This window comes from Lactuca saligna, chromosome 5 (genome assembly GCF_052625555.1).
Source record: "Lactuca saligna cultivar CGN05327 chromosome 5, ASM5262555v1, whole genome shotgun sequence".
NCBI classification, from domain to species: Eukaryota; Viridiplantae; Streptophyta; class Magnoliopsida; order Asterales; family Asteraceae; genus Lactuca; species Lactuca saligna.
Window position 1 is genome coordinate 124,887,894 of NC_136421.1, and position 19,624 is coordinate 124,907,517.

Sequence of the window (19,624 nt, forward strand, 5' to 3'; positions counted from 1 at the left end):
ACCCCAATTTGTTCACAACCCACAACCATATTAATATCAGCTAATGGTAACCCATAAATCAATTGCATTAATGTCTTCCATGATTTCTGAACTTGCCGATTCTCCTTAAAAATCCGACTTTGTATCTACTCATCCTCTTCTTCATCTTCCACACACGAATCAAGCAGGTAATTAGTTTTTTACTTTTCAATTAATCCTCTTCTTCATGTTGAAATTAGTTGGAGCATGCACATAGGAATCGTAGCTATTGGGGGTTATTATTTCAGATTTGACCATGTTTTCGTCTCTCACATAGACACAAATGAATATCATCAGCTATATTTTTGCATTCAGACTTTCTTTGCAAACATAAAATTTATACTGACAACTGTTTTGCGTTTATTATTACATATATGACTATGGTTTCACTCTCACACACATACACCCAAATGGATATCATTTCTATAGTATTACTCATCCTCTCTTAATCTCTCTCTCTATCAGTTAAGGGATTAATTGGTTTCACTTTGGTGTTTGAAATCTAAATTATGCAAATAATGAGTTGCATGAAATGTCATAGATTGGTTTTGAGATCCTTTATTATCAGAAGAAATAGACAAAAATACGAGAGGCTTGGTCTTTTACCTCCTATTATAAATTTAAAATTTTTTTTTTTGGCTATTTAAAATTGTATTTATCATTTGCTAATTAATACAAATTGCCTAACTTTTAAATGCAAAAGACTATTGGGGTTATTAAACTATTATTATATGAAGATATAATTAGATATAATTAGAGGGTTTAATGTGTAACATTGTATTATATAAATACCTCCTTTAATTATCATTCATGATCAAAAAAACAATACAAAGAGATCCAAGTTTGTTATGGTATCAGAGCCGGTAAAACCTGTCGCTATTTTTTTTTTTTTTTTTTGCAACTCAGCTCTTTAGTCACCACCCTCTTTTTACTGTCTTTCTGTTCCTTCTTGATTGGCGATTCACAATCAGCCATAAATGGCTCTAACACCCTTCTCTATAGCAGAGAAAACGACACACAACTCACACAAGTTTGGCTTTACCCTCTCTCCTACAAACTATAGGTATTGGAAAGCCATGATTCAACCTTTTCTGGTAACAAACAGCCTATTTGGCTACATTGATGGAACAATTTCTTATCCAAAATCTAATCTACCAGCAAAATCCACAGATGCGGCTCCTACAACAAACCCTAGTTATCTAGCATGGATTTCGAATGATGCACATGTAAGGATGCTACTTACGTCGACTATCTCTGAGGCTGCCTTTCAGCATGTGCAAGGTACAACATCTCTTGATGTTTGGTTATCCTTGGAACGCGCGTATGCACCTCATACTTCCTCAAGAGAGTATACCCTAAAGACACAATTGCTTAAAATTGAGATGAAAGGTGATGAGTCTTCCGCGACATATCTCACCAGGGCACAAGAATACTCTGTTGCATTAGCTAACATTGGGAAACCAATGGATGAAACAGACCTTGTCATGCTTGTGATTTCAGGGCTACGAGAGGAGTACATTGGATTCAAGTCCACCTTACTTGGTAGACAATCTCCTCTTGCTTTTACTGATCTTTATGGATTACTAGCCGATCATGACTACCTGATCAAGAAGACCACTTCATCAGTAGCACTAGCTCAGGCCTTTGTGGCTGCCACTACAAATCACAACCTCCCTGCCTCTTCTGTACAACCAGAGACATTACAGACCCTTCAACAACTGGTGGCTCAGTTAGACTTTCAATTACCACCGAATTCATCCCAGGCCTTCTACTCAAATCGATCAGGTAATAATAATTTTAACCGAAATCGTGGTGGTTATAATAATAATAACAACAACAGGGGTAGAGGAGGACGTGGCGGCTACAACAACAACCGCTCTCAAGGTGATCGATCTCAAGGTGGTGGAAACCGGAGTCAATTTAGTTGGGTCTCCAATCAGAACATGGTTTATGGTACCTACAATAGGTGTGGTATTGAGCATGTCCCTTCACAATTCCCAAACCGAGACCCCTCCACCTTCTGGATGAAACAACCATCCGCTAATTATGCTGACCATTACTCCCAAGCATCTACCTCATGGCTCCTAGACATGAGATCTACCAGCGATGTTTCACCGGATCTTAATGGATTTGATACTGCTGACACATACTACGGTGAGGACAACCTACATGTTGGCAATGGTAAGGGTATGCCCATTCTCCATATTGGTTCAAAACAAATTTACTCTCTACACAAAACTTTTTCTCTTAACAATATCCTACATGTTCCTAATATCAAAAAACGCTTACTCTCTGTTCAGCAATTTTGTGATGACAATAATGTCTTTTTTGATTTTCATGCTACTTTTTTTGCTGTGAAGGACGAAGCAACACGCATTACCCTCCTCACGGGTCCAAGTGACGGTAGCCTTTACACTTTGCGTCTTCCTACTTTTCAACCAGTGTCTAAAGTTGCTTTCTCATCCACTCGAGCTTCCTCCACCATTTGGCATCAAAGATTAGGACATCCTCATCATCAACTTTTAAAGTTTATGTTATCCAAATTTCATTTACCAGTTTCAAATAATAGTATGAATTCTCATTGTAATTCATGTTCTATTGGGAAATCTTCGAAACTTCATTTAACTTTTTCAGATAATAAAAGTTCTAGTATTTTGGATTTACTTTTCTGTGATGTGTGGGGTCCCGCTCCTACTACTTCGTATGATGGTCACAATTATTTCTTACTATGTGTTGACCAATTCACTCAGTTTATGTGGTTATTTCCATTAAAACAAAAATATGATGTCTATGACACTTTCAAAGGTTTTCTAACAACTGTTGAACGCCAACTTAATACAAAATTAAAATCCGTTCAAACAGACTGGGGGGGGGGGGGAGGGGGTGAGTTTCGAAATCTCTCTACCTTCTTTTCTTCTCTTGGCATTATCCACCGTTTGTCTTGTCCTCACACTAGTGAACAAAACGGCACAGTTGAAAGATGCCACTGTTACGTTGTTGAAACCGGGCTTACTTTATTGGTACAATCCAATGTTCCCAAACGTTTCTGGGATTTTGCCTTTGAAACTGCAGTCTACCTCATTAACCGGATGCCTTCCAGAACTACAAACGACACCTCTCCGTTTGACCTTGTTTTCAAATGAAAGCCTGACTTATCATTCTTGCGTGTTTTTGGATGTTAGTGCTGTTGGATAAGGTGTCTAAGTCCATAACTTATTTGGTACATACTTGACCCGACCCGACATGGTACATTTGGGTTGCACTTCACCCAAACGATTTATGGATATTTTTATGAGAATTGTATACTTATGATTTATTAATATATTAGAAGTTATAATATATTAATATGAAGTCATGTTATTTAATTAGTTTTAGTCTTAAATTAATTATGAATTAATTTAGAGATTAAAAAGAAGACTAATTAAATTATGGGCCATTATATTTTATATAGTGTGGGCGAATACTCATTTGTTAAGGGGCTAAGCTAATATGGAAGTCCATGGATAATCCATGGAGCTTTTAACCCATGGATCCTTGGAAAGGAAAAGACATGGGTTATTAGGGTTTCACCCTAACCATGCACACTATATAAAGAAGCATATGATGCAAGAAATATGGCTCTTAAGGGTAGACTCTAGTTGTGTGAGACTTAGTGGTGGCCGATTCCACAAGAAAGTATACTACTCTCTCAAAGTTTTCCAAACGTTTGTGGTGATTTTTGATTCCATTTGAGGCATTCACACTATTAGTGCTTGGCTCTCAAACTCCAAACAATCAACCACTATCAAAAGGTATGTATTTCTACAAGTAGTTTTATGATTCATAATCCTTATGCTATGCTAGTTAGGAAGAAACCTTGGAAGTTATTATTTGCATGCATTTTAGAAGAAAACATAGATCCAAGGTTTATTAGGGTTGCATGAACACTTAGGAAGTGTTAGATTGCTCAAAACCCAACAGTGGTATCAGAGCCTAGGCTTGTTTTCTTGAATACTTGATGCGAAGTGCTGAAAAATGTCGAAAAACTGCATTTTGCACAACAAACTCGCCAAGTCCATTCATGGTACTCGTCGAGTCCATGTGTATATTCAACCAACTCACCGAGTCAGTTCATGCACTCGATGAGTTGGCAGGCCTGAGTGCATATTTTCGAGTTTTGGTGCTGGAATTGGTCTAGAATCATTACCTTAAACTGTTTTGGACTCATAAAACCTGTTTTTGATGTGGTAATGATGATGGTGGACCAATTTCAAAGTTATAATCAAAATTTCAAGTTTATATGTGTTCATATGATTCTTGAAATTGTTGATGTGGATGTTCATGTTCATATGAGTTTTGTTAGATCATAGGAATTATTTGCAAATTGTTTGTTAGTTAATTCTTTATCTTAATATGTTTTAATGGAATTCATAATTTCTCCTCAAGTTATGGAATTCCAAAAGTTTTTTCTTTTAAATGTTTTTTTTCAAGAAGTCATAAGTTACACTTTTGAAGAGTTTTTCAAATAAATGCTTTTATGGACTTCATAACTTGTCCTCAAGTTATGGATTTCCAAGAGACTCTTCATTAAAAGTATTAAACACTTAATTAAAACTCATAAGTTATGAATATCCAAAAGTTTATGATTTGTTCAAAACTTGCCCTCAAGTTTTGGAATTTGTAAAGTCTCACACAAACTTTAATTCCATACCTTAGAAGTTTTAAAAGTTAAAATTATACCCTTATACTATTATAAGATTAATGGTTAATTATTATATATATGTATAAGAACAAGTCGTTTTACCGTTAGTAGGCCTCATTCACGAAGCCGGTCTATAAGGTGGGTATAAGGTTGTTGCCTATAAAACGGCAACTTAATGGGTGTCCACTCTCACCCACCGCTTGCTTGATCGGTGGAGGGTCGTTATCCGAACGGGTAGGACAATGACTTTAAATTCTCATTAAAAGTATAATGATTATTATAAAGTAACTAAATATTTTTTTTATTTAATTCCCAATCTTAGTTACTTTAGGAAAAATGTGAATTTGGTGCTAGCCCATGGAATTCACACTTTGTACCTTACCAAGTCGTTGGTAGAGCATGTGTGGTTAACCGACACACTAACTTGGACTAGTAAGGATCATGAAGGGTGACTTAATGTTTGTCATAGATCAATGGAGTGTGTGTGGTTAACTGGCACATTGATTAGGTGATAATATTAAGGGTACCAAGTGAATTGGTATGGTTAGTACACCTTGTTTTGTGATCCTCGGCATCCCAGTCACAAAATTTGAGAGGGCACACACGAGATTGAAACATGCCATTGAAAAGTTCAATAAATCTCAAAAGATCTAGGCATTTCAAATCCAATTAAAACCTAATAACTTATTTCGTTTTTCATGGTGGAAATTCGTGAATCGTCATTCGCCTACCTTATACGTTTGTGGTCTAATGGGAGATTTTTAGATATTTTGGGACCACTAATAAATGTATACAAATAATGAAATCATTAATTTTATATTATTATGGAAATTATATAAAATTATTGATGGAACAATTTTATTAATAAATAAAGATATACATTTGTGGGTTGAGTTCCCAGTTTGACTCAAGATCTCCGAAATATCTAATATCTCGCACATTCGGTTATATCCCCATCTATATAAATATGTGATGAGAAGAAGATTTACAATATACGAAAATACTTACAAGAAATTTGTTTTATGTTTTGCTGTGGGATTTAGAGGGAGTTCTTAAGATCAATTGGAAAACTTAACTCTAGTTCTTCAGATCCAAATATCATAATGAAATCAAGTATGTAATCGTTCTTTCAGGCTTAAAACTTTCTTTTCATAGATTCGAGATTAAGATCTAAAGCTTCCACGTATTATGTTTTTGGTTATGAAAATAACCAACATGTATCGGCCAGGGAAATAATCCCTCACTATATTAGCAAAGGAGGTACAAGTGTTCAACGATTGAAAATTATATATATATATATATATATATATATATATATATGTATATATATATATATATATATATATATATATATATATATATATATATATAATGATTTAGCCTCAAATGTTGAGTTTTAAGAGGTATAACCCCTAAAGCATCATATGCAAAAAGTTCATGCATCGTAGAGAAAAATGATCTTTATCACTCAACGAGTGAAAAATTCAAAGATAAGAATTAGGAGTATTCAGTTGTACTTGACTGATTCATGTCACAATTTAAGGAGTTTTAGTTAGATTCAAACTTGAATCCCAATTTCTCGGCCCCGTCTCTTTAAATTCTTTCATTTTGTAGATGGTTTCAATTTGAGGTTAGATCCCAGCCCATTGACCAACTTCTGCTTCGTTCATCGTTGTTGTTGCTTCAGCTTCCCTCTTATCTTCATCACCACTGTTCAACTCCACCACGCATAGATCTTTAAATTGTGGTTCTAAAACTCTCCTTGAACTCTCTAATAAGAACCCTAATAAGAAAAATCATAAACATCAATACCACCTTTTATCCCCCTCTTCTTTCTCACAACCATCATCGTCTTAATGTTGGTACACCATACGCTCATAGCATTCTTCAATCTCTTTTTTAACCACCATTAGTCTTGATTTTTTTCTGTCTTTCAAAACCTGATGGTTACTCCCCTATATTCTCTATTCGAAACCCCAATTTGTTCACAACCCACAACCATATTAATATCAGCTAATGGTAACCCATAAATCAATTGCATTAATGTCTTCCATGATTTCTGAACTTGCCGATTCTCCTTAAAAATCCGACTTTGTATCTACTCATCCTCTTCTTCATCTTCCACACACGAATCAAGCAGGTAATTAGTTTTTTACTTTTCAATTAATCCTCTTCTTCATGTTGAAATTAGTTGGAGCATGCACATAGGAATCGTAGCTATTGGGGGTTATTATTTCAGATTTGACCATGTTTTCGTCTCTCACATAGACACAAATGAATATCATCAGCTATATTTTTGCATTCAGACTTTCTTTGCAAACATAAAATTTATACTGACAACTGTTTTGCGTTTATTATTACATATATGACTATGGTTTCACTCTCACACACATACACCCAAATGGATATCATTTCTATAGTATTACTCATCCTCTCTTAATCTCTCTCTCTATCAGTTAAGGGATTAATTGGTTTCACTTTGGTGTTTGAAATCTAAATTATGCAAATAATGAGTTGCATGAAATGTCATAGATTGGTTTTGAGATCCTTTATTATCAGAAGAAATAGACAAAAATACGAGAGGCTTGGTCTTTTACCTCCTATTATAAATTTAAAATTTGTTTTTTTGGCTATTTAAAATTGTATTTATCATTTGCTAATTAATACAAATTGCCTAACTTTTAAATGCAAAAGACTATTGGGGTTATTAAACTATTATTATATGAAGATATAATTAGATATAATTAGAGGGTTTAATGTGTAACATTGTATTATATAAATACCTCCTTTAATTATCATTCATGATCAAAAAAACAATACAAAGAGATCCAAGTTTGTTATGGTATCAGAGCCGGTAAAACCTGTCGCTATTTTTTTTTTTTTTTTTTTTTTGCAACTCAGCTCTTTAGTCACCACCCTCTTTTTACTGTCTTTCTGTTCCTTCTTGATTGGCGATTCACAATCAGCCATAAATGGCTCTAACACCCTTCTCTATAGCAGAGAAAACGACACACAACTCACACAAGTTTGGCTTTACCCTCTCTCCTACAAACTATAGGTATTGGAAAGCCATGATTCAACCTTTTCTGGTAACAAACAGCCTATTTGGCTACATTGATGGAACAATTTCTTATCCAAAATCTAATCTATCAGCAAAATCCACAGATGCGGCTCCTACAACAAACCCTAGTTATCTAGCATGGATTTCGAATGATGCACATGTAAGGATGCTACTTACGTCGACTATCTCTGAGGCTGCCTTTCAGCATGTGCAAGGTACAACATCTCTTGACGTTTGGTTATCCTTGGAACGCGCGTATGCACCTCATACTTCCTCAAGAGAGTATACCCTAAAGACACAATTGCTTAAAATTGAGATGAAAGGTGATGAGTCTTCCGCGACATATCTCACCAGGGCACAAGAATACTCTGTTGCATTAGCTAACATTGGGAAACCAATGGATGAAACAGACCTTGTCATGCTTGTGATTTCAGGGCTACGAGAGGAGTACATTGGATTCAAGTCCACCTTACTTGGTAGACAATCTCCTCTTGCTTTTACTGATCTTTATGGATTACTAGCCGATCATGACTACCTGATCAAGAAGACCACTTCATCAGTAGCACTAGCTCAGGCCTTTGTGGCTGCCACTACAAATCACAACCTCCCTGCCTCTTCTGTACAACCAGAGACATTACAGACCCTTCAACAACTGGTGGCTCAGTTAGGCTTTCAATTACCACCGAATTCATCCCAGGCCTTCTACTCAAATCGATCAGGTAATAATAATTTTAACCGAAATCGTGGTGGTTATAATAATAATAACAACAACAGGGGTAGAGGAGGACGTGGCGGCTACAACAACAACCGCTCTCAAGGTGATCGGTCTCAAGGTGGTGGAAACCGGAGTCAATTTAGTTGGGCCTCCAATCAGAACATGGTTTATGGTACCTACAATAGGTGTGGTATTGAGCATGTCCCTTCAAAATTCCCAAACCGAGACCCCTCTACCTTCCGGATGAAACAACCATCCGCTAATTATGCTGACCATTACTCCCAAGCATCTACCTCATGGCTCCTAGACATGAGATCTACCAGCGATGTTTCACCGGATCTTAATGGATTTGATACTGCTGAATCATACTACGGTGAGGACAACCTACATGTTGGCAATGGTAAGGGTATGCCCATTCTCCATATTGGTTCAAAACAAATTTACTCTCTACACAAAACTTTTTCTCTTAACAATATCCTACATGTTCCTAATATCAAAAAACGCTTACTCTCTGTTCAGCAATTTTGTGATGACAATAATGTCTTTTTTGATTTTCATGCTACTTTTTTTGCTGTGAAGGACGAAGCAACACGCATTACCCTCCTCACGGGTCCAAGTGACGGTAGCCTTTACACTTTGCGTCTTCCTACTTTTCAACCAGTGTCTAAAGTTGCTTTCTCATCCACTCGAGCTTCCTCCACCATTTGGCATCAAAGATTAGGACATCCTCATCATCAACTTTTAAAGTTTATGTTATCCAAATTTCATTTACCAGTTTCAAATAATAGTATGAATTCTCATTGTAATTCATGTTCTATTGGGAAATCTTCGAAACTTCATTTAACTTTTTCAGATAATAAAAGTTCTAGTATTTTGGATTTACTTTTCTGTGATGTGTGGGGTCCCGCTCCTACTACTTCGTATGATGGTCACAATTATTTCTTACTATGTGTTGACCAATTCACTCGGTTTATGTGGTTATTTCCATTAAAACAAAAATATGATGTCTATGACACTTTCAAAGGTTTTCTAACAACTGTTGAACGCCAACTTAATACAAAATTAAAATCCGTTCAAACAGACTGGGGGGGGGGGGGGAGGGGGTGAGTTTCGAAATCTCTCTACCTTCTTTTCTTCTCTTGGCATTATCCACCGTTTGTCTTGTCCTCACACTAGTGAACAAAACGGCACAGTTGAAAGATGCCACTGTTACGTTGTTGAAACCGGGCTTACTTTATTGGTACAATCCAGTGTTCCCAAACGTTTCTGGGATTTTGCCTTTGAAACTGCAGTCAACCTCATTAACCGGATGCCTTCCAGAACTACAACCGACACCTCTCCGTTTGACCTTGTTTTCAAATGAAAGCCTGACTTATCATTCTTGCGTGTTTTTGGATGTTAGTGCTGTTGGATAAGGTGTCTAAGTCCATAACTTATTTGGTACATACTTGACCCGAACCGACATGGTACATTTGGGTTGCACTTCACCCAAACGATTTATGGATAATTTTATGAGAATTGTATACTTATGATTTATTAATATATTAGAAGTTATAATATATTAATATGAAGTCATGTTATTTAATTAGTTTTAGTCTTAAATTAATTATGAATTAATTTAGAGATTAAAAAGAAGACTAATTAAATTATGGGCCATTATATTTTATATAGTGTGGGCGAATACTCATTTGTTAAGGGGCTAAGCTAATATGGAAGTCCATGGATAATCCATGGAGCTTTTAACCCATGGATCCTTGGAAAGGAAAAGACATGGGTTATTAGGGTTTCACCCTAACCATGCACACTATATAAAGAAGCATATAATGCAAGAAATATGGCTCTTAAGGGTAGACTCTAGTTGTGTGAGACTTAGTGGTGGCCGATTCCACAAGAAAGTATACTACTCTCTCAAAGTTTTCCAAACGTTTGTGGTGATTTTTGATTCCATTTGAGGCATTCACACTATTAGTGCTTGGCTCTCAAACTCCAAACAATCAACCACTATCAAAAGGTATGTATTTCTACAAGTAGTTTTATGATTCATAATCCTTATGCTATGCTAGTTAGGAAGAAACCTTGGAAGTTATTATTTGCATGCATTTTAGAAGAAAACATAGATCCAAGGTTTATTAGGGTTGCATGCACACTTAGGAAGTGTTAGATTGCTCAAAACCCAACAGTGGTATCAGAGCCTAGGCTTGTTTTCTTGAATACTTGATGCGAAGTGCTGAAAAATGTCGAAAAACTGCATTTTGCACAACAAACTCGCCAAGTCCATTCATGGTACTCGTCGAGTCCATGTGTATATTCAACCAACTCACCGAGTCAGTTCATGCACTCGACGAGTTGGCAGGCCTGAGTGCATATTTTCGAGTTTTGGTGCTGGAATTGGTCTAGAATCATTACCTTAAACTGTTTTGGACTCATAAAACCTGTTTTTGATGTGGTAATGATGATGGTGGACCAATTTCAAAGTTATAATCAAAATTTCAAGTTTATATGTGTTCATATGATTCTTGAAATTGTTGATGTGGATGTTCATGTTCATATGAGTTTTGTTAGATCATAGGAATTATTTGCAAATTGTTTTTTAGTTAATTCTTAATCTTAATATGTTTTAATGGAATTCATAATTTCTCCTCAAGTTATGGAATTCCAAAAGTTTTTTCTTTTAAATGTTTTTTTTCAAGAAGTCATAAGTTACACTTTTGAAGAGTTTTTCTAATAAATGCTTTTATGGACTTCATAACTTGTCCTCAAGTTATGGATTTCCAAGAGACTCTTCATTAAAAGTATTAAACACTTAATTAAAACTCATAAGTTATGAATATCCAAAAGTTTATGATTTGTTCAAAACTTGCCCTCAAGTTTTGGAATTTGTAAAGTCTCACACAAACTTTAATTCCATACCTTAGAAGTTTTAAAAGTTAAAATTATACCCTTATACTATTATAAGATTAATGGTTAATTATTATATATATGTATAAGAACAAGTCGTTTTACCGTTAGTAGGCCTCATTCACGAAGCCGGTCTATAAGGTGGGTATAAGGTTGTTGCCTATAAAACGGCAACTTAATGGGTGTCCACTCTCACCCACCGCTTGCTTGATCGGTGGAGGGTCGTTAGCCGAACGGGTAGGACAATGACTTTAAATTCTCATTAAAAGTATAATGATTATTATAAAGTAACTAAATATTTTTTTTATTTAATTCCCAATCTTAGTTACTTTAGGAAAAATGTGAATTTGGTGCTAGCCCATGGAATTCACACTTTGTACCTTACCAAGTCGTTGGTGGAGCATGTGTGGTTAACCGACACACTAACTTGGACTAGTAAGGATCATGAAGGGTGACTTAATGTTTGTCATAGATCAATGGAGTGTGTGTGGTTAACTGGCACATTGATTAGGTGATAATATTAAGGGTACCAAGTGAATTGGTATGGTTAGTACACCTTGTTTTGTGATCCTCGGCATCCCAGTCACAAAATTTGAGAGGGCACACATGAGATTGAAACATGCCATTGAAAAGTTCAATAAATCTCAAAAGATCTAGGAATTTCAAATCCAATTAAAACCTAATAACTTATTTCGTTTTTCATGGTGGAAATTCGTGAATCGTCATTCGCCTACCTTCAAATATTTTATAGCTTGGATTACGTCATCCCTCTTCCAAATTATACAATATTGTGTTGGGTCCTAGCCTTAATATTTCATATTGGGTGTTATATTAAGGATTTTGAATCAACTAACTTGATTTTCTCCCATTATAGATGTCTGGTTCAGACAACTATGATCTTCCCAAATCTCTTGAAGATGGTGTCCCTCAACATCATGCTTCACTTCCTCCACCTCCTCCAATTATTCTCCCTCACCCACAAGTTCTTGAAAAGTTTAAAGTCACTCAATCCCTATTGGCAAGCATAGTCTATGTGTGCTCACATCTTGGAGATAAAGTCACATATTGACAAGCCGGGAGAGTTGGGTGTCAAAGTCTCGTGAAAGTTGGATGTTCAAGCACTTTCTTAGTAACATAGTGAGTCACTTTGGGACTACTATGAGACAGACTATGACATGACCCTTAATGACGTTATCTATTTTCTTGGTGTTGTGTAATCAACAATGATTTGGAACACCAGTAAAGCAAATTTGATTAAAAGAACAACTTCCCAAGTCTTAAATGGACATTGACTCTGGTAGGATTGGATATCTAGAAAAAGATTTCTCTTCCCAATGGAAAGGGATCAGCTATAGTCAACTCGGTTGACCAAATAGTAAAGAGAAAGGCAAATTCTGAGATAGTCTCATGTGCCATTACCAAAGGGTCCATGTGTTTTGTTGCAAAGGAATGGGCATTGGTTGCGAAGCTGCCCTATTCACCTGAAAGGTCATAAGGTTGATCAAGTCAAGAGGTTTGACTCTACTTCGGGTAAAGTCCACTGTCTAACTCTATTAAGTTCTTATTTGGAGATTCTTATTACATAATGTGAATGGGTCACATGCTGATGTTTTAAGAATCAAAGAAAAGATAGGAAGCTTAAAGTAAGTATATGTTGATTCTGATTGCGAAGGTGGTTTTCGATCGCATGGTTCGGTAATCAGAATTTTGAGCTGTTGCTTAAGAGTTATAATATATTGCTTATGAATACATAACAACATGGTTTTCATGTGGATTGTAAGGATAAGTTTTTCCGCAAAGTTTTTTTAAAAAAAAAAGGGTTTTAATTTTATTTATTTTAAAAATATCCTTACAATGGCATCTGTGGAAAGTTGTTGCTTATATGTTTGCAGTAATAGCAATATTGGAAAGTGGATTTGATTCTTTCATTTATGGTAGTGTCTGAATTTACCAAATGAAGAAAGTTTTTCATCACCCAAGTTTCAATTGGACAGAAACTTGGAATCATACAAGTTGTATTGTATGATGAATAAGAATTTTCATCTTTGAAAATTAAGACTAATTCTTTGATCACATGTATATGTGAGTCAATTAAAGGACTAAGGAATTAGGTACACTGGGTGTACGCTGGTCAGGGTCCACCACAAAGATTGATTTGTCATGATTTACTAAAGATTAGTAAATATGATTCTACTTATAAGGTGAAGTATAATTCTGTAACATTGGAAAGGTTACAATGTATGACAAAACAAATGAGAAGAATCAAATTAGGCAGGAAGATAAAAGTTTCTTAAATCTGAAAGGATGGGAGAGTACTTTAGTATCATATTTCATGATCATCTTAATGATTGTGAAACCATATCATAAATTCATACTCTAAGGACGTCTTAGTGCATTGTTATGGATAAGAAGAGAGATCATGAATTGTTGCATTGGTTAAAATCAAGAAGATGAGTCATACTTCGTTCCAAAACAATTCTTAGAGTCATACTCCAAGATTGTAACATTGAGTGACATAAAGGGAGATTTATTAACACTAGTCAAATGTAAGAGTAAAATGTTTTCTACTCTTGTACATTTGAGATTGGTAAGTCGTGATGTCTTGGATGAGACAAAGACCAACTAAGACCAATTGTGTGAAGTGTTAGTCTTGATAAGAATCCGCACTATCCCTTGAATATTTGTTTTGTCAAGGAATGGTTCTTGACTGGGGAAACTTATATGTCAAGGGGACAGTGGGAGCCTTAAGGATCCTGAAAGAGTTTCAAGATTTAATCAAGAGTAAAACCTGTAATTTATCACTAGCACACGACTTAAGGTTTGCAACCTATCGTGTTGACATAATTCTTATTTCTGTACCTACTTCAAATAAGTTGAATTTGCATGTGAGTTATCAGAGTTCAACTTGGAAGCATTGGTGGGCCTTGTGCTACAAAGGTGATAAGAAACTAAGATTGAACAAGTTTAATCCATGTAAGGCTGAATTTCTCACTAACCTTATCTCGTGATTATGGTTTTGACAAATTCACATGGATAGGAACTCATACACTATAAAATCTAAGTGTCATAAGGTTTCTCTCCGATTCATGAAAATGATGGTGAGGAAACGCTTTCACTAAGTAGATTTTACGTAGATATCAATTGTGTTATTTGCATTTTCAAAAGTCGTTAGTGGAGCGCGTGTGGTTAACCGGCACACTAACATGGACTTGTGAGAAATGGAAAAAGGCTAAACAATCGAGACTATGATTACGGCATCCCTTTTCATAGTTCTGAAAATTGTTTAGACACACAGGTGAGCTATCTAAGAAAGGGTGTATGAATCTAAATTTCAGAAGTCCGGCAGATTTCTAGAAATATGTCAGAGCTAGTGGGAGCATAAGTGTTATGCTGATAATCATCATGTTAGTGGGAGCATGATTGTTACGTTTAGTGTTGCAAGTTAGCAATGTTAATTATAGAAAACAAAGTTTCAATACGTGAAGTTGCAGGGGTTGAAAAGTTGTTTTGCTATAATTAAGGGAGAGGAAATTATACTTCATTTCAATTCTAAAGCTTAGATTGAGATTTTAATCATCTTTAGTCAAGAATATATACATATGAATTTTGTGTTGGAATGGTTCAACTTGAAGAAATTCTATATATATTGCGTTTTCAAAATTCGATTATGATTACGACATCCCTCTTCATAGTTAAATTTTGAAAACATGGCAAATAAAAAAAATATTGTAGCAAAAGACTGCTCTAGTATCATGTCTTTATGTGAGACATCATGAATCGTGTCCCATATGCTTCGGATATAGGATCGATTGCATGTGCTATAATATTCATATTTTCTAAATTTTCCAAATGTTTAAGGCATTGAGAAGGGAAAAGTCTAGAACTGGATATGACTAAAGTGATTAAGCAATTGTCGAGGACAAATCTGAGGTTCGCCAAAGATTGGTTGCTCAGGGAAAGTTAGAAGTATGATGTAAGTTGTCGGAAAGGACCATATTGACATGTTCTGAAAAGAAGTAACTCTTGTTCGGAAGTGATAGTCAAAATGGGACTATGGAAATGTCTCCATAGGTGGAAGTTATTCAATCTATGTAAGATTAGAAAACCTTAATGCAAGAAGGATGTTCAAAGCAACGTACTTTGAATATGAGACTTTCGTTCCATAGAAGTTGACCTTCTTTGGAATACTCTGTAATGACTGGTGACAAGGTTTTGGTGACTTTGTGAATAATCATTACAAGAGGAACATTGCATAACAGTTTAAAATCTTACAGATTTTTGGTAAATGATAGGAATCGGGGATTCTCACATTTACAATAAGGATTTGGGATTGTGAAATGAGTATCATTGGAATCATGTTCAATTGATCTACATCACAATGTAAGGATCATAGACAAACATAGTGTGCATACTTGGAGTATGGCATAACTATTGTTTAGAAAAACAAAGTGTACATGCCAGGAGCATGGGACGACTGTTGTTTTTATTCAAGTCTTAAGTTGATTGTTTGAAACATTATACAATGAATAATGTGTAATCAATATGGTGATAAATAAAAGGTGGTTCTATTATATTCAAAAGGGTTCTGAGACCATATTGGATTTGATTATTATTGTGTTTCAGTTTGCATGTTTTGACTTCCAAATAGCTTGGTTATTGTTTCCGAATGACTAAGTTATTTAAACACACCACAGTCGTTCATATGTTCGAAGTAGGTATGAATCAAGACTGTCATGAATCGAGTTTGTAGATCGCTAAATGGGTTTAGTCATAGCAATGGTTGCTACAACATTCATGAGTGCTCATAAGTTATGAGTATTGGAATAAACCCACACTCACTTGTATCACTTCATGGAATTTATCTCGAGTGATCGTGAGACGGTAATATCATATAAATCTTCAAACCTAGAGATATGAATTGTTACCTATGAGTTGGTTGTGCATTGATTGCACGTAAATGCATCAGTAACTTGATGTTATAAAACGTGCCTTTGTGTACAATTCAACAAGTAGTAGAACAAGCATATGAGTCGAAGTTTATCTGTTCCTTCTATAAATAGAAGCGATATCTGGGCCCCTCGATGATTTTGTTCTGACCTATGTACCGGCCGGTCAGAACTAAATTGATGTGTTCGATTAAGTTCTTTGTCAAACAAATCAAAAATCAGGAAATAAACTGATGGACAATAAGTACGACGTTATTCCATGTATTTGTCCGGCTGATATCATGAGAACACAGGATTATATGATCACTTATCTAAAATGGCGATTCATAGTTCAACAGAGTTTTCGAGAGCTACGATTGTTGGTTGGTTCCTGATGTAACATACGCAAATATAGTTATTTGACTTATCCAAGTTGGAGTCTGTTGGATAAGGTGTCTAAGTCCATAACTTATTTGGTACATACTTGAGCCGACCCGGCATGGTCCATTTGGGTTGCACTTCACCCAAACGATTTATGGATAATTTTATGAGAATTGTATACTTACGATTTATTAATATATTATAAGTTATAATATATTAATATGAAGTCATGTTATTTAATTAGTTTTAGTCTTAAATTAATTATGAATTAATTTAGAGATTAAAAAGAAGACTAATTAAATTATGGGCCATTATATTTTATATAGTGTGGGCGAATACTCATTTGTTAAGGGGCTAAGCTAATATGGAAGTCCATGGATAATCCATGGAGCTTTTAACCCATGGATCCTTGGAAAGGAAAAGACATGGGTTATTAGGGTTTCACCCTAACCATGCACACTATATAAAGAAGCATATAATGCAAGAAATATGGCTCTTAAGGGTAGACTCTAGTTGTGTGAGACTTAGTGGTGGCCGATTCCACAAGAAAGTATACTACTCTCTCAAAGTTTTCCAAACGTTTGTGGTGATTTTTGATTCCATTTGAGGCATTCACACTATTAGTGCTTGGCTCTCAAACTCCAAACAATCAACCACTATCAAAAGGTATGTATTTCTACAAGTAGTTTTATGATTCATAATCCTTATGCTATGCTAGTTAGGAAGAAACCTTGGAAGTTATTATTTGCATGCATTTTAGAAGAAAACATAGATCCAAGGTTTATTAGGGTTGCATGCACACTTAGGAAGTGTTAGATTGCTCAAAACCCAACAAGTGCTACCCTCATCTTCGTCCTTATAACAATCACAAGATGGACTTTTGGTGCACTTCTTGCGTCTTTTTAGGGTATAGCACTTCTCACCTTGGCTATCGTTGTCTTGATCCATCTTCTGATCGCATTTACATAGCCCGTCATGTAAGCTTCAATGAAAATATTTTCCCATTCACTTCTAACCCCACTCCGTCTCCCGTCGTGAAAGAACCTTATGTCTCATCCTATCCTGATCCCCACAACATACCACCTCTAAGCACTACACCACACATCCATAACCACAACTCACCCACACAACAACCTCCTACACTCAATACTCCACAACCTACCGATCCTCCTCTCTAAACATACCAACGCAAACGTCAACCTTCTTTTGACTCCCAACATGTTCCTTTTTCATCAGCCTATGAGACCTTCCAGCAATCTACCTCGGCTTCTTCCGTTTCCGATAGCACCCCACCACAACATTCAACCGCAACACAACCACCGCCCACCACTAACCTACCACCCCCTATCCTCACTCGTACCCATCCTGCAAACTTAATACAACACCTGAAACCAACCAAACCATTCTCTAGCGAATCGTTTTACACAACCACCAACTCTCATATTCTTGAACCAAAATCCTTTTCTGTTGCCAACAAGGATCCTCAATGGCATCATGCCATGGTAGAGGAGTATTCAGCTCTCTTGAGAAACGGTACATGGACCTTGGTACCTCCTGTTTCTCATACAAATGTAGTCGATTGTAAATGGGTTTATAAGGTTAAACACGATCACACAGGCACAATTACATGGTACAAAGCTCTCCTTGTGGCAAAGGGTTATAATCAACAAGTTAGTATTGATTACACTGAAACGTTTAGCCCGATTGTTAAATCTAGAACAATTAGAGTTGTTTTGTCTCTTGCTGTCACCAAGAAGTGGTCTCTTCACCAACTCGATATTCAGAATGCCTTTTTACATGGTAACCTAAAAGGGACAGTATATCTACGACAACCACCTAGTTTTGTTGATCCACAAAAACCAGATCATGTTTGCCTTCTTCATAAGTCCTTATACGGACTCAAACAGGCACCGAGGGCGTGGTTTCAACACCTTTCATCAGCTTTGATGACTTTGGGGTTCCGAGGATCGAGAACAGATCCCTCTCTATTTATCTACTCATTTAACGACACACTTCTATACATGTTGGTTTACGTTGATGATATCATTTTAACAGGAAACAATTCCCGTGAAATTGATCATGTGGTTCACAGTCTGAGCAAGTCTTTTGCGGTCCAAGATATGGGTCCGTTAACATACTTTTTGGGCGTAGAAGTTCAACGTCATGGTTGTGATTTATTACTATCACAACGCAAGTACATTATGGACCTGTTATAGTGTGCTAAACTATCCAAATCAAAACCGGTTCCGTCTCCTATTACAACCACGACCCATCTTGCTCCTGGTGACAGCCCGCCTCTTGATGATCCTGTGAAATATCGCCAACTGGTAGGCGCCCTACAGTATGTAACCCTCACATGCCCTGACATCACTTATGCGGTTAACAAGGTGTGTCAATTTATGCATTCTCCTACAGAAAACCACTGGACAACAGTGAAACACATATTACGATACTTGCACGGAACCTCAAACCATGGTTTACGGATTACTCATCAATCGGATCCTATCTTACATGCCTATACTGATGCGTCATTTAATTCTTTAAGCGCCTTTTCCTATGCTGATTGGGCTGGTTGCCCAGATGACTGTCGATCCACAGGGGGATTTGCTATCTATCTCGGATCTAATTTAATCTCTTGGTCTGCAAGAAAACAAAAGACTATCTCAAGGTCCTCCATTGAGTCTGAATACAAGGCCTTAGCTGATGCAGTGGTTGAACTAACTATTACGAAGATCACAAAATAAAGCTTATACATGTATAGTCTTAGCTGTCATCTAACAGTACATAGGTTGTCATATTAGTATTAATGTTTTCCTGTAATAGCTCCTCAATTAGCTCATTTCCATGTATGTATTATTGGCTATAAAAGCCACTGTAAAGATCAATAATAATATAAGCATTTTCCAGTATCACCAATACCTTCATATGGTATCAGAGCCTACCAA